The sequence below is a fragment of the Oncorhynchus clarkii genome, unplaced genomic scaffold, assembly GCF_045791955.1.
Source record: "Oncorhynchus clarkii lewisi isolate Uvic-CL-2024 unplaced genomic scaffold, UVic_Ocla_1.0 unplaced_contig_2530_pilon_pilon, whole genome shotgun sequence".
NCBI classification, from domain to species: domain Eukaryota; kingdom Metazoa; phylum Chordata; class Actinopteri; order Salmoniformes; family Salmonidae; genus Oncorhynchus; species Oncorhynchus clarkii.
The window spans coordinates 522,501-535,000 of record NW_027261135.1 but is presented as its reverse complement, the minus strand read 5'-3'; the positions used below and the strand labels follow the sequence as shown (position 1 = coordinate 535,000).

Sequence of the window (12,500 nt, the reverse complement as noted above, 5' to 3'; positions counted from 1 at the left end):
CTGTCTGTCTGTTCATCTATCCATCCGTACAAGATCATGTCCCTCAGGTGAGCTGATCTAGAATTATAGTTCTGTGTCTGTCTGTCTGTCTGTCTGTCTGTCTGTCTGTCTGTCTGTTCATCTATCCATCCGTACAAGATCATGTCCCTCAGGTGAGCTGATCTAGAATTATAGTTCTGTGTCTGTCTGTCTGTCTGTCTGTCTGTCTGTCTGTCTGTCTGTCTGTTCATCTATCCATCCGTTGAAGATCATGTCAGCTCAGGTGAGCTGATCTAGAATTATAGTTCTATGTCTGACGATGTACTGTATAGATGAGACGGTCAATCTGTTCTCAGACTGAATTGTTCAAGGTTAGATATGCAGATCTGGAATGGTGTTTCTAGCTGGTGCTGTGGGCAGACTAAAGCACAGCTAACAGCTTCCTCCTTCTTTATCTAGTGCTCTCCTCTTTTCCTGGCCCTCTCTCTTCTCCTCTCCTCTCCCTGGTCCTCTCTCTCCTCTCCTCTCCCTGGCCTCTCTCTCCTCTCCCTGGTCCTCTCTCTCCTCTCCCTGGTGCTTTCTCTCCCCTCTCCCTAGTCCTCTCTCTCTCCTCTCCTTGGTCCTCTCTCTCCTCTCCCTGGCCTCGCTCTCCTCTCCCTGGCCTCTCTCTCCTCTCCTTGGTCCTCTCTCTCCACTCCTCTCCCTGGCCTCTCTCTCACCTCTCCCTGGTCCCCACTCTCTCCTCGCGCTGGTCCTCTCTCTCCTCTCCTCTTTTCCTGGTCATCTCTCTTCTCCTCTCCTCTCCCTGGCCTCTCTCTCCTCTCCCTGGTCCTCTCTCTCCCCTCTCCCTGGCCTCTCTCTCTCCTCTCCCTGGTCCTCTCTCTCCTCTCCTCTCCCTGGTCCTCTCTCTCCTCTCCTCTCCCTGGCCTCTCTCTCTCTCTCTTCTCTCCCTGGTCCTCTCTCTCCTCTCCCTGGTCCTATCTCTGCTCCCCCTGGTCCTCTCTCTCTCTCTCCTCTCCCTATTCCTCTCTCTCCTCTCCCTGGTCCCCTCTCTCTCCCCTCTCCCTGGTCCTCTCTCTCCATTCCCTGGTCCTCTCTCTCATTTCCCTGGTCCTCTCTCTCTCCCCTCTCCCTGGTCCTCTCTCTCCATTTCCCTGGTCCTCTCTCTCATTTCCCTGGTCCTCTCTCTCAGTTCCCTGGTACTCTCTCTCCTCTCCCTGGTCCTCTCTCTCCTCTCCCTGGTCCTCTCCTCTCCTCTCCTCTCCTCTCCTCTCCCTGACCTCTCTCTCTCTCCTCTCCCTGGTCCTCTCTCTCCTCTCCCTGGTCCTCTCTTTGCTGTCCATGGTCCTCTCTCTCCTCTCACTATTCCTCTCTCTCCTCTCACTATTCCTCTCTCTCCTCTCCCTGGTCCTCTCTCCTCTCACTGGTCCTCTCTTTGCTCTCCCTGGTCCTCTCTCTCCTCTCACTATTCCTCTCTCTCCTCTCCCTGGTCCTCTTTCTCCTCTCCTTCTCCCTCCCGTATCCCTATCATCACCCCCCTCTCTATCCTCCCCCTCCATTTCTCTCTCTCTATCATAGGCACCTTTCCATCATGCTGTGCAGCTCTGCCTGCGGTTGCTTTGGCCTGGCCGGCCACCTGCTCAGACAGATGCAGTGTGTGGTTCTAGCTATCCATAATTCATGCACGCACGCATGCACACACACACACACACACACACACACACACACACACACACACACACACACACACACACACACACACACACACACACACCCGGAGGCTAGAGCAGACTGTTAGCTCCAGTTATATGAGCCAGAGGGAATCACCCAAATTTTCCGCTATTCCCTACATAGTGAACTACTAGTGACCAGAGCCCTATGGGCCCAGCTGCTATCTGTGTGCTCCCATATTCCCTCCCCCATAGGGATACACAGGGTTGAAGGGGAAACGGAGATGCTGCCATGAAAGTTCCACTTATTATGTGTGGTGATTATAGAGGGACTTCACTTAAGGAATGTTGTGCTGTTGAGGAGATGATTCTTATGCTAAATTCAAAATGGCTGCCTGGGAATTCTGATGTCTTTGAATGGTCTCTTCTTGTTCTTCATTCCTCTCTATTTACATCCTTTTCTATTTGAAATTCTGTATTTAGACTGGGCTGTCGTTTTGAGTGTCACAAAGGACTGTCTCATCAGTTGTCATGGAATTGATAGAACACTGGGCTGTTCTAATGGAATTGATAGAACACTGGGTAGTTGTAATAGAATTGATAGAACACTGGACAGTTGTAATGGAATTGATAGAACACTGGGCAGTTCTAATGGAAATGATAGAACACTGGGCAGTTGTAATGGAATTGATAGAACACTGGGCTGTTCTAATGGAATTGATAGAACACTGGGCAGTTGTAATGGAATTGATAGAACACTGGGCTGTTCTAATGGAATTGATAGAACACTGGGCTGTTCTAATGGAATTGATAGAACACTGGGCAGCTGTAATGGAATTGATAGAACACTGGGCTGTTCTAATGGAATTGATAGAACACTGGGCAGTTGTAATGGAATTGATAGAACACTGGGCAGCTGTAATGGAATTGATAGAACACTGGGCTGTTCTAATGGAATTGATAGAACACTGGGCAGTTGTAATATAATTGATAGAACACTGGGTAGTTGTAATATAATTGATAGAACACTGGGCAGTTGTAATATAATTGATAGAACACTGGGCAGTTGTAATATAATTGATAGAACACTGGGCAGTTGTAATGGAATTGATAGAACACTGGGCTGTTCTAATGGAATTGATAGAACACTGGACAGTTGTAATGGAATTGATAGAACACTGGGCAGTTCTAATGGAAATGATAGAACACTGGGCAGTTGTAATGGAATTGATAGAACACTGGGCTGTTCTAATGGAATTGATAGAACACTGGGCAGTTGTAATGGAATTGATAGAACACTGGGCTGTTCTAATGGAATTGATAGAACACTGGGCTGTTCTAATGGAATTGATAGAACACTGGGCAGCTGTAATGGAATTGATAGAACACTGGGCTGTTCTAATGGAATTGATAGAACACTGGGCAGTTGTAATGGAATTGATAGAACACTGGGCAGCTGTAATGGAATTGATAGAACACTGGGCTGTTCTAATGGAATTGATAGAACACTGGGCAGTTGTAATATAATTGATAGAACACTGGGTAGTTGTAATATAATTGATAGAACACGGGGCAGTTGTAATGGAATTGATAGAACACTGGGCAGTTGTAATGGAATTGATAGAACACTGGGCTGTTCTAATGGAATTGATAGAACACTGGGCAGTTGTAATGGAATTGATAGAACACTGGGCTGTTCTAATGGAATTGATAGAACACTGGGCTGTTCTAATGGAATTGATAGAACACTGGGCAGCTGTAATGGAATTGATAGAACACTGGGCTGTTCTAATGGAATTGATAGAACACTGGGCAGTTGTAATGGAATTGATAGAACACTGGGCAGCTGTAATGGAATTGATAGAACACTGGGCTGTTCTAATGGAATTGATAGAACACTGGGCAGTTGTAATATAATTGATAGAACACTGGGTAGTTGTAATATAATTGATAGAACACTGGGCAGTTGTAATATAATTGATAGAACACTGGGCAGTTGTAATATAATTGATAGAACACTGGGCAGTTGTAATGGAATTGATAGAACACTGGGCTGTTCTAATGGAATTGATAGAACACTGGACAGTTGTAATGGAATTGATAGAACACTGGGCAGTTCTAATGGAAATGATAGAACACTGGGCAGTTGTAATGGAATTGATAGAACACTGGGCTGTTCTAATGGAAATGATAGAACACTGGGCAGTTGTAATGGAATTGATAGAACACTGGGCTGTTCTAATGGAATTGATAGAACACTGGGCTGTTCTAATGGAATTGATAGAACACTGGGCAGCTGTAATGGAATTGATAGAACACTGGGCTGTTCTAATGGAATTGATAGAACACTGGGCAGTTGTAATGGAATTGATAGAACACTGGGCAGCTGTAATGGAATTGATAGAACACTGGGCTGTTCTAATGGAATTGATAGAACACTGGGCAGTTGTAATATAATTGATAGAACACTGGGTAGTTGTAATATAATTGATAGAACACGGGGCAGTTGTAATGGAATTGATAGAACACTGGGCAGTTGTAATGGAATTGATAGAACACTGGGCAGTTGTAATATAATTGATAGAACACTGGGCAGTTGTAATGGAATTGATAGAACACTGGGCTGTTGTAATAGAATTGATAGAACACTGGGCAGCTGTAATGTAATTGATAGAACACTGGGCTGTTCTAATGGAATTGATAGAACACTGGGCAGTTCTAATGGAATTGATAGAACACTGGGCAGTTGTAATGGAATTGATAGAACACTGGGCAGCTGTAATGTAATTGATAGAACACTGGGCTGTTCTAATGGAATTGATAGAACACTGGGCAGTTCTAATGGAATTGATAGAACACTGGGCAGTTGTAATATAATTGATAGAACACTGGGTAGTTGTAATATAATTGATAGAACACTGGGTAGTTGTAATGGAATTGATAGAACACTGGGTAGTTGTAATATAATTGATAGAACACTGGGTAGTTGTAATATAATTGATAGAACACTGGGTAGTTGTAATATAATTGATAGAACACTGGGCAGTTGTAATGGAATTGATAGAACACTGGGTAGTTGTAATATAATTGATAGAACACTGGGTAGTTGTAATATAATTGATAGAACACTGGGCAGTTGTAATGGAATTGATAGAACACTGGGTAGTTGTAATATAATTGATAGAACACTGGGTAGTTGTAATATAATTGATAGAACACTGGGTAGTTGTAATATAATTGATAGAACACTGGACAGTTGTAATGGAATTGATAGAACACTGGGCAGTTGTAATGGAATTGATAGAACACTGGGTAGTTGTAATATAATTGATAGAACACTGGACAGTTGTAATATAATTGATAGAACACTGGGTAGTTGTAATATAATTGATAGAACACTGGACAGTTCTAATGGAATTGATAGAACACTGGACAGTTGTAATATAATTGATAGAACACTGGGTAGTTGTAATATAATTGATAGAACACTGGACAGTTGTAATATAATTGATAGAACACTGGGTAGTTGTAATATAATTGATAGAACACTGGGCAGTTGTAATATAATTGATAGAACACTGGGCAGTTGTAATATAATTGATAGAACACTGGGTAGTTGTAATATAATTGATAGAACACTGGGCAGTTGTAATGGAATTGATAGAACACTGGGTAGTTGTAATATAATTGATAGAACACTGGGCAGTTGTAATGGAATTGATAGAACACTGGGTAGTTGTAATGGAATTGATAGAACACTGGGCAGTTGTAATATAATTGATAGAACACTGGGCTGTTGTAATGGAATTGATAGAACACTGGGCAGCTGTAATGGAATTGATAGAACACTGGGCTGTTGTAATATAATTGATATAACACTGGGCTGTTGTAATGGAATTGATAGAACACTGGGCTGTTCTAATGGAATTGATAGAACACTGGGCTGTTCTAATGGAATTGATAGAACACTGGGCTGTTCTAATGGAATTGATAGAACACTGGGCAGCTGTAATGGAATTGATAGAACACTGGGCTGTTGTAATATAATTGATAGAACACTGGGCAGTTCCATTGTAGACAGAGAACAGTGAGAGGACTGTGAGGCTTGGTGCTGGTGTGGTGTGTGGGGTCTGTATAGCTCTGGATAGGAGGTGATGAAGTGATCTGGGGAGGAGGTTTACTCTAAACAACACCTCAACAACTTGGTTTTAGTTAAGGAGAGAACAATGGAACTATCTTACCACACACACACACACACACACACACACACACACACACACTGTAGACACCCGTATTCCTGCCAATGTTTAAATATTACTTTTGGATCTTAAACCCCCCACTTCTCTCCCACACATTCCTCTCTGTATCTCTCTCTCTGATACAAGTCCCGCTGCACATTGGAAAAACACTTCAACAAAAAGATGAGAGAGAGTTCTTCCTCCCTTTCTCCCCCTGTCCTCCTTCCTCATTTATTATCCTCTCCTCTCTCCCCTCCCTCACTCCCTTTCCTCTCTCCCGTCCCTCCCTCTCCTCTCTCCCCTCCCTCACTCCCTCACTCCCTCTCCTCTGCCCCCTCCCTCACTCCCTCTTCACGGTCCTCTCCCTCCATTTCTCTCTCTCTCTCCCACCATCTATCTCCTCTCTCCACCCGCTCCCTCCATCCCTCTCCTCTCCCTCATCTCGCTCTTGTCTCCCTCCATCTCTCTCCTCTCTCCCTCCATCTCTCTCCTCTCTCCACCCGCTCCCTCCATCTCTCTCCTCTCCCTCATCTCGCTCTTGTCTCCCTCCATCTCTCTCCTCTCTCCACCCGCTCCCTCCATCTCTCTCCTCTCCCTCCATCGCTCTCCTCTCTCCCTCCATCTCTCTCCTCTCTCCACCCGCTCCCTCCATCTCTCTCCTCTCCCTCATCTCGCTCTTGTCTCCCTCCATCTCTCTCCTCTCTCCCTCCATCTCTCTCTCCCTCATCTCTCTCCTCTCTCCCTCCACCTCTCTCTCTCCCACCATCTCTCTCCTCTCTCCACCCGCTCCCTCCATCTCTCTCTCCCTCCATCTCTCTCCTCTCCATCTCTCTCCTCTCTCACTCCATCTCTCTCTCTCTCCCTCCATCTCTCTCCTCTCTCCCTCCACCTCTCTCTCTCCCACCATCTCTCTCCTCTCTCCACCAGCTCCCTCCATCTCTCTCTCCCTCCATCTCTCTCTCTCCTCTCTCCACCCGCTCCCTCCATCTCTCTCCTCTCTCCCTCCATCTCTCTCCTCTCTCACTCCATCTCTCTTTCCCACCATCTCTCTCCTCTCTCCACCCTCTCCCTCCTTCTCTCTCCTCTCCCTCCATCTCTCTCTCTCCCACCATCTCTCTCATCTCGCTCTTGTCTCCCTCCATCTCTCCTCTCTCCCTCCATCTCTCTCCTCTCTCCCTCCATCTCTCTCTCCCACCATCTATCTCCTCTCTACACCCGCTCCCTCCTTCTCTCTCCTCTCCCTCATCTCATCCTCCCTTCACCATTCCCGCTTTCTTGTTTTAATTTCTCTCTCCTCCTTTCCCTCACCCCCCCTCTCCTCTTCCTCCATCTCTCTCCTCTCTCCTCTCTCCTCCTTTCCCGCACCCCCCCTCTCCTCTTCCTCCATCTCTCTCCTCTCTCCTCCTTTCCCTCACCCCCCCTCTCCTCTTCCTCCATCTCTCTCCTCTCTTCTCTCTCCTCCTTTCCCTCACCCCCCTCTCCTCTTCCTCCATCTCTCTCCTCTCTCCTCCTTTCCCTCACCCCCTCTCCTCTTCCTCCATCTCTCTCTTCTCTCCTCCTTTCCCTCACCCCCCCTCTCCTCTTCCTCCATCTCTCTCCTCTCTTCTCTCTCCTCCTTTGCCTCACCCCCCATCTCCTCTTCCTCCATCTCTCTCCTCCTTTCCCTCACCCCCCCTCTCCTCTTCCTCCATCTCTCTCCTCTCTCCTCCTTTCCCTCACCCCCCTCTCCTCTTCCTCCATCTCTCTCCTCTCTTCTCTCTCCTCCTTTCCCTCACCCCCCCTCTCCTCTTCCTCCATCTCTCTCCTCTCTTCTCTCTCCTCCTTTCCCTCACCCCCCTCTCCTCTTCCCCCATCTCTCCTCTCTCCTCTCTCCTCCTTTCCCTCACCCCCCTCTCCTCTTCCTCCATCTCTCTCCTCTCTCCTCCTTTCCCTCACCCCCCCTCTCCTCTTCCTCCATCTCTCTCCTCTCTCCTCCTTTCCCTCACCCCCCCTCTCCTCTTCCTCCATTTCCCTCCATCTCCCTGTGTGGTTCAGATGAGAGTTGCGTGGGGCTGTGGGCCAAGGCCCGTGGCGAAGCAGGGGCCTCAATTTGGCCTTGGCCCCAGTTAGGGCCACCTGTGCCAGGATGGATGGCTGGAGGCTGCCCCTGGTCTGGCCCTAGCCCAATAATCATTGGCACCTCTGGCCCCTGGAGGCTCTGGCACTCACTGAAGAGTGTGTGTGTGTGTGTCAAACTCCAACATACACACTCACACACTCACACACATACACACACTCACACACACTACTGACTCGTAACCTCTCCAGCATGGTCAACCTCCTCCGGCAGCCTGTCTCTGTAGAACTCTGTCTCAGCCTTCACAGCACCAGACGGTGTGTAGTGTGTTTAGTGTGTGTTGTGGGTTTAGTGTGTGTGTTGTGTGTTGTGGGTTTAGTGTGTGTTGTGTGTGTAGTGGGTTTAGTGTGTGTTGTGTGTGTGTTGTGTGTGTAGTATGTTTAGTATGTGTGTTTTGTGTGTGTATTGTGTGTAGTGTGTGTTGAGTGTGTAGTGTGTGTTGTGCACGTGTAGTGTGTGTGTGTGTGTGTAGTGTGTGTAGTGAGTGTAGTGTGTGTGTGTAGTGTGTAGTGTGTGTAGTGTGTGTGTGTGTGTGTGTAGTGAGTGTAGTGTGTGTGTAGTGAGTGTGTGTGTGTGTGTGTGTGTGTGTGTGTGTGTGTGTGTGTGTGTGTGTGTGTGTGTGTGTGTGTGTGTGTGTGTGTGTGTGTGTGTGTGTGTGTGTGTGTGTGTGTAGTGTAGTGTGTGTGTCATGTGCACTATGTATACAGCAGTATGTGGACACCCCTTCAAATTAGTGGATTCATCTATTTCAGCCACACACATTGCTGACAGATGTATAAAATTCATCACACCGCCATGCAATCTCCATAGACACACATTGGCAGTAGAATGGCCTTTTACTGAAGAGCTCAGTAACCTTCAACGTGGCACCGCCGTAGGATGCCATCTTTCCAACAAGTCAGTTTTGTAAAATGTCTGCCCTGCTAGAGCTGCCCCCTGGTCAACTGTAAGTGCTGTTAGTGTGAAGTGGAAACGTCTAGGAGCAACAACGGCTCAGTCGTGAAGTGGTAGACCACACAAGTCCACAGAACGGGACCGCCGAGTGCTGAAACACGTAGTGCGTAAAAATAGTATATTCCTCGGTTGCAACACTCACTACCGAGTTCCAAACTGCCTCTGGAAGCAACGTCAGCACAAGAACTGTTCATGACAAGAACTGTTCATCGGAAGCTTCATGAAATGGGTTTCCATGGCCGAGCAGCTGCACACAAGCCTAAGATCACCATGCACAATGCCAAGCGTTGTCTGGAGTGGTGTAAAGCTCAACGCCATTGGACTCTGGAGCAGTGGAAATGCGTTTTCTGGAGTGATGAATCACGTTTCAGACGAATCTGTGTTTGGCAGATGCCAGGAGAACGCTACCTGCCCTAATGCATAGTGTCAACTGTAAAGTTTGGCGGAGGAGAAATAATGGTCTGGGGCTGTTTGTCAAGGTTTGGGCCCCTTAGTTCCAGTGAAGGGAAATCTTAACTCTACAGCATAACAATGACATTCTAGATGATTCTGGGCTTCCAACTTTGTGGCAACAGTTTGAGGAAGGCCCTTTCCTGTTTCATCATGACAATGCCCCTGTACACAAAGTGAGTTCAATACAGAAATAGTTTGTCGTGATCGGTATGGAAGAACTTGAATGGCCTGCACGGAGCCCTGACCTCAACCCCATCGAATGCCTTTGGGATGAATTGGAATGCTGACTACGAGCCAGGCCTAATCGCCCAACATCAGAGCCCGACCTCACTAATGCTGTTGTGGCTGAATGGAAGCAAGTCCCCGCAGCAATGTTCAATCTTCTAGTGGAAAGCCTTCCCAGAAGACTGGAGGCTGTTATAGCAGCAATGTTCCAACATCTAGTGGAAAGCCTTCCCAGAAGAGTGGAGGCTGTTATAGCAGCAATGTTCCAACATCTAGTGGAAAGCCTTCCCAGAACAGTGGAGGCTGTTATAGCAGCAATGTTCCAACATCTAGTGGAAAGCCTTCCCAGAACAGTGGAGGCTGTTATAGCAGCAATGTTCCAACATCTAGTGGAAAGCCTTCCCAGAACAGTGGAGGCTGTTATAGCAGCAATGTTCCAACATCTAGTGGAAAGCCTTCCCAGAAGACTGGAGGCTGTTATAGCAGCAAAGGGGGACCAACTCCATATTAATACCCATGATTTTGGAATGAGATGTTAGATGAGCAGGTGTCCACATACCTTTGGTCATGTAGTGTACGTGGGAGACTGTAGAGGTTCTCTTCATTGCTGTTTACTTGTAACAGAGCAGTACGTTCTGGGTACTGACCCAGAGCAGTACGTTCTGAGTACTGACCCACTGTTGTAACAGAGCAGTACGTTCTGAGTACTGACCCAGAGCAGTACGTTCTGAGTACTGACCCAGAGCAGTACGTTCTGAGTACTGACCCACTGTTGTAACAGAGCAGTACGTTCTGAGTACTGACCCACTGCTGTAACAGAGCAGTACGTTCTGAGTACTGACCCAGAGCAGTACGTTCTGAGTACTGACCCACTGTTGTAACAGAGCAGTACGTTCTGAGTACTGAACCAGAGCAGTACGTTCTGAGTACTGATCCACTGTTGTAAAAGAGCAGTATGTTCTGAGTACTGACCCAGAGCAGTACGTTCTGAGTACTGACCCAGAGCAGTACGTTCTGAGTACTGATCCACTGTTGTAACAGAGCAGTACGTTCTGAGTACTGACCCAGAGCAGTACGTTCTGAGTACTGACCCAGAGCAGTACGTTCTGAGTACTGATCCACTGTTGTAACAGAGCAGTACGTTCTGAGTACTGACCCAGAGCAGTACGTTCTGAGTACTGACCCACTGTTGTAACAGAGCAGTACGTTCTGAGTACTGACCCAGAGCAGTACGTTCTGAGTACTGACCCAGAGCAGTACGTTCTGAGTACTGATCCACTGTTGTAACAGAGCAGTACGTTCTGAGTACTGACCCAGAGCAGTACGTTCTGAGTACTGACCCACTGTTGTAACAGAGCAGTACGTTCTGAGGACTGACCCAGAGCAGTACGTTCTGAGTACTGACCCAGAGCAGTACGTTCTGAGTACTGACCCAGAGCAGTACGTTCTGAGTACTGATCCACTGTTGTAACAGAGCAGTACGTTCTGAGTACTGACCCAGAGCAGTACGTTCTGAGTACTGACCCACTGTTGTAACAGAGCAGTACGTTCTGAGTACTGACCCAGAGCAGTACGTTCTGAGTACTGACCCAGAGCAGTACGTTCTGAGTACTGATCCACTGTTGTAACAGAGCAGTACGTTCTGAGTACTGGCCCAGAGCAGTACGTTCTGAGTACTGACCCACTGTTGTAACAGAGCAGTACGTTCTGAGGACTGACCCAGAGCAGTACGTTCTGAGTACTGACCTAGAGCAGTACGTTCTGAGTACTGATCCACTGTTGTAACAGAGCAGTACGTTCTGAGTACTGACCCACTGTTGTAAGAGAGCAGTACGTTCTGAGTACTGACCCAGAGCAGTACGTTCTGAGTACTGACCCAGAGCAGTACGTTCTGAGTACTGATCCACTGTTGTAACAGAGCAGTACGTTCTGAGTACTGACCCAGAGCAGTACGTTCTGAGTACTGACCCACTGTTGTAACAGAGCAGTACGTTCTGAGTACTGACCCAGAGCAGTACGTTCTGAGTACTGACCCAGAGCAGTACGTTCTGAGTACTGACCCACTGTTGTAAAAGAGCAGTACGTTCTGAGTACTGACCCAGAGCAGTACGTTCTGAGTACTGACCCATAGCAGTACGTTCTGAGTACTGACCCAGAGCAGTATGTTCTGAGTACTGACCCACTGTTGTAACAGAGCAGTACGTTCTGAGTATTTACCCAGAGCAGTACGTTCTGAGTACTGACCCACTGTTGTAACAGAGCAGTATGTTCTGAGTACTGACCCAGAGCAGTATGTTCTGAGTACTGACCCAGAGCAGTACGTTCTGAGTACTGACCCACTGTTGTTACAGAGCAGTACGTTCTGAGTACTGACCCAGAGCAGTACATTCTGAGTACTGACCCACAGAAGTACGTTCTGAGTACTGACCCAGAGCAGTACGTTCTGAGTACTGACCCACTGTTGTTACAGAGCAGTACGTTCTGAGTACTGACCCACTGTTGTTACAGAGCAGTACGTTCTGATTACTGACCCAGATCATTATGTTCTGAGTACTGACCCACTGTTGTTACAGAGAAGTACGTTCTGAGTACTGACCCAGAGCAGTACGTTCTGAGTACTGACCCACTGTTTAAATGCATTTACCGTTCAGTCAATTTAGTTCATTTTTATTTGAAAAAAAAAGTTGTTAGCGTTATGAGTTGTAAATAATGAATATATTGCAGTTTATCTCGCCCCAAAACATCATTATTTTGCTGCACAAACTACAAAGAGAAAACAAAACAAAAACAGCAATATTAGGAAATACTGAAATGGACCGTTAGCACAAGGTTTCGGGTTGTTTCTTCACTGTGTGTGTGTGTGTG

The 12,500-nt window shown here is 47.0% G+C and overlaps 1 protein-coding gene across 1 annotated transcript in view; it reads left to right on the top strand.

Moving 5' to 3' along the window:
• The window catches only part of LOC139405154 (adhesion G protein-coupled receptor L3-like), a 58,074-nt gene that overhangs the window by 10,352 nt on the left and 35,222 nt on the right, over window positions 1-12,500 (top strand). The gene's annotated exons all lie outside the window — the stretch shown is intronic.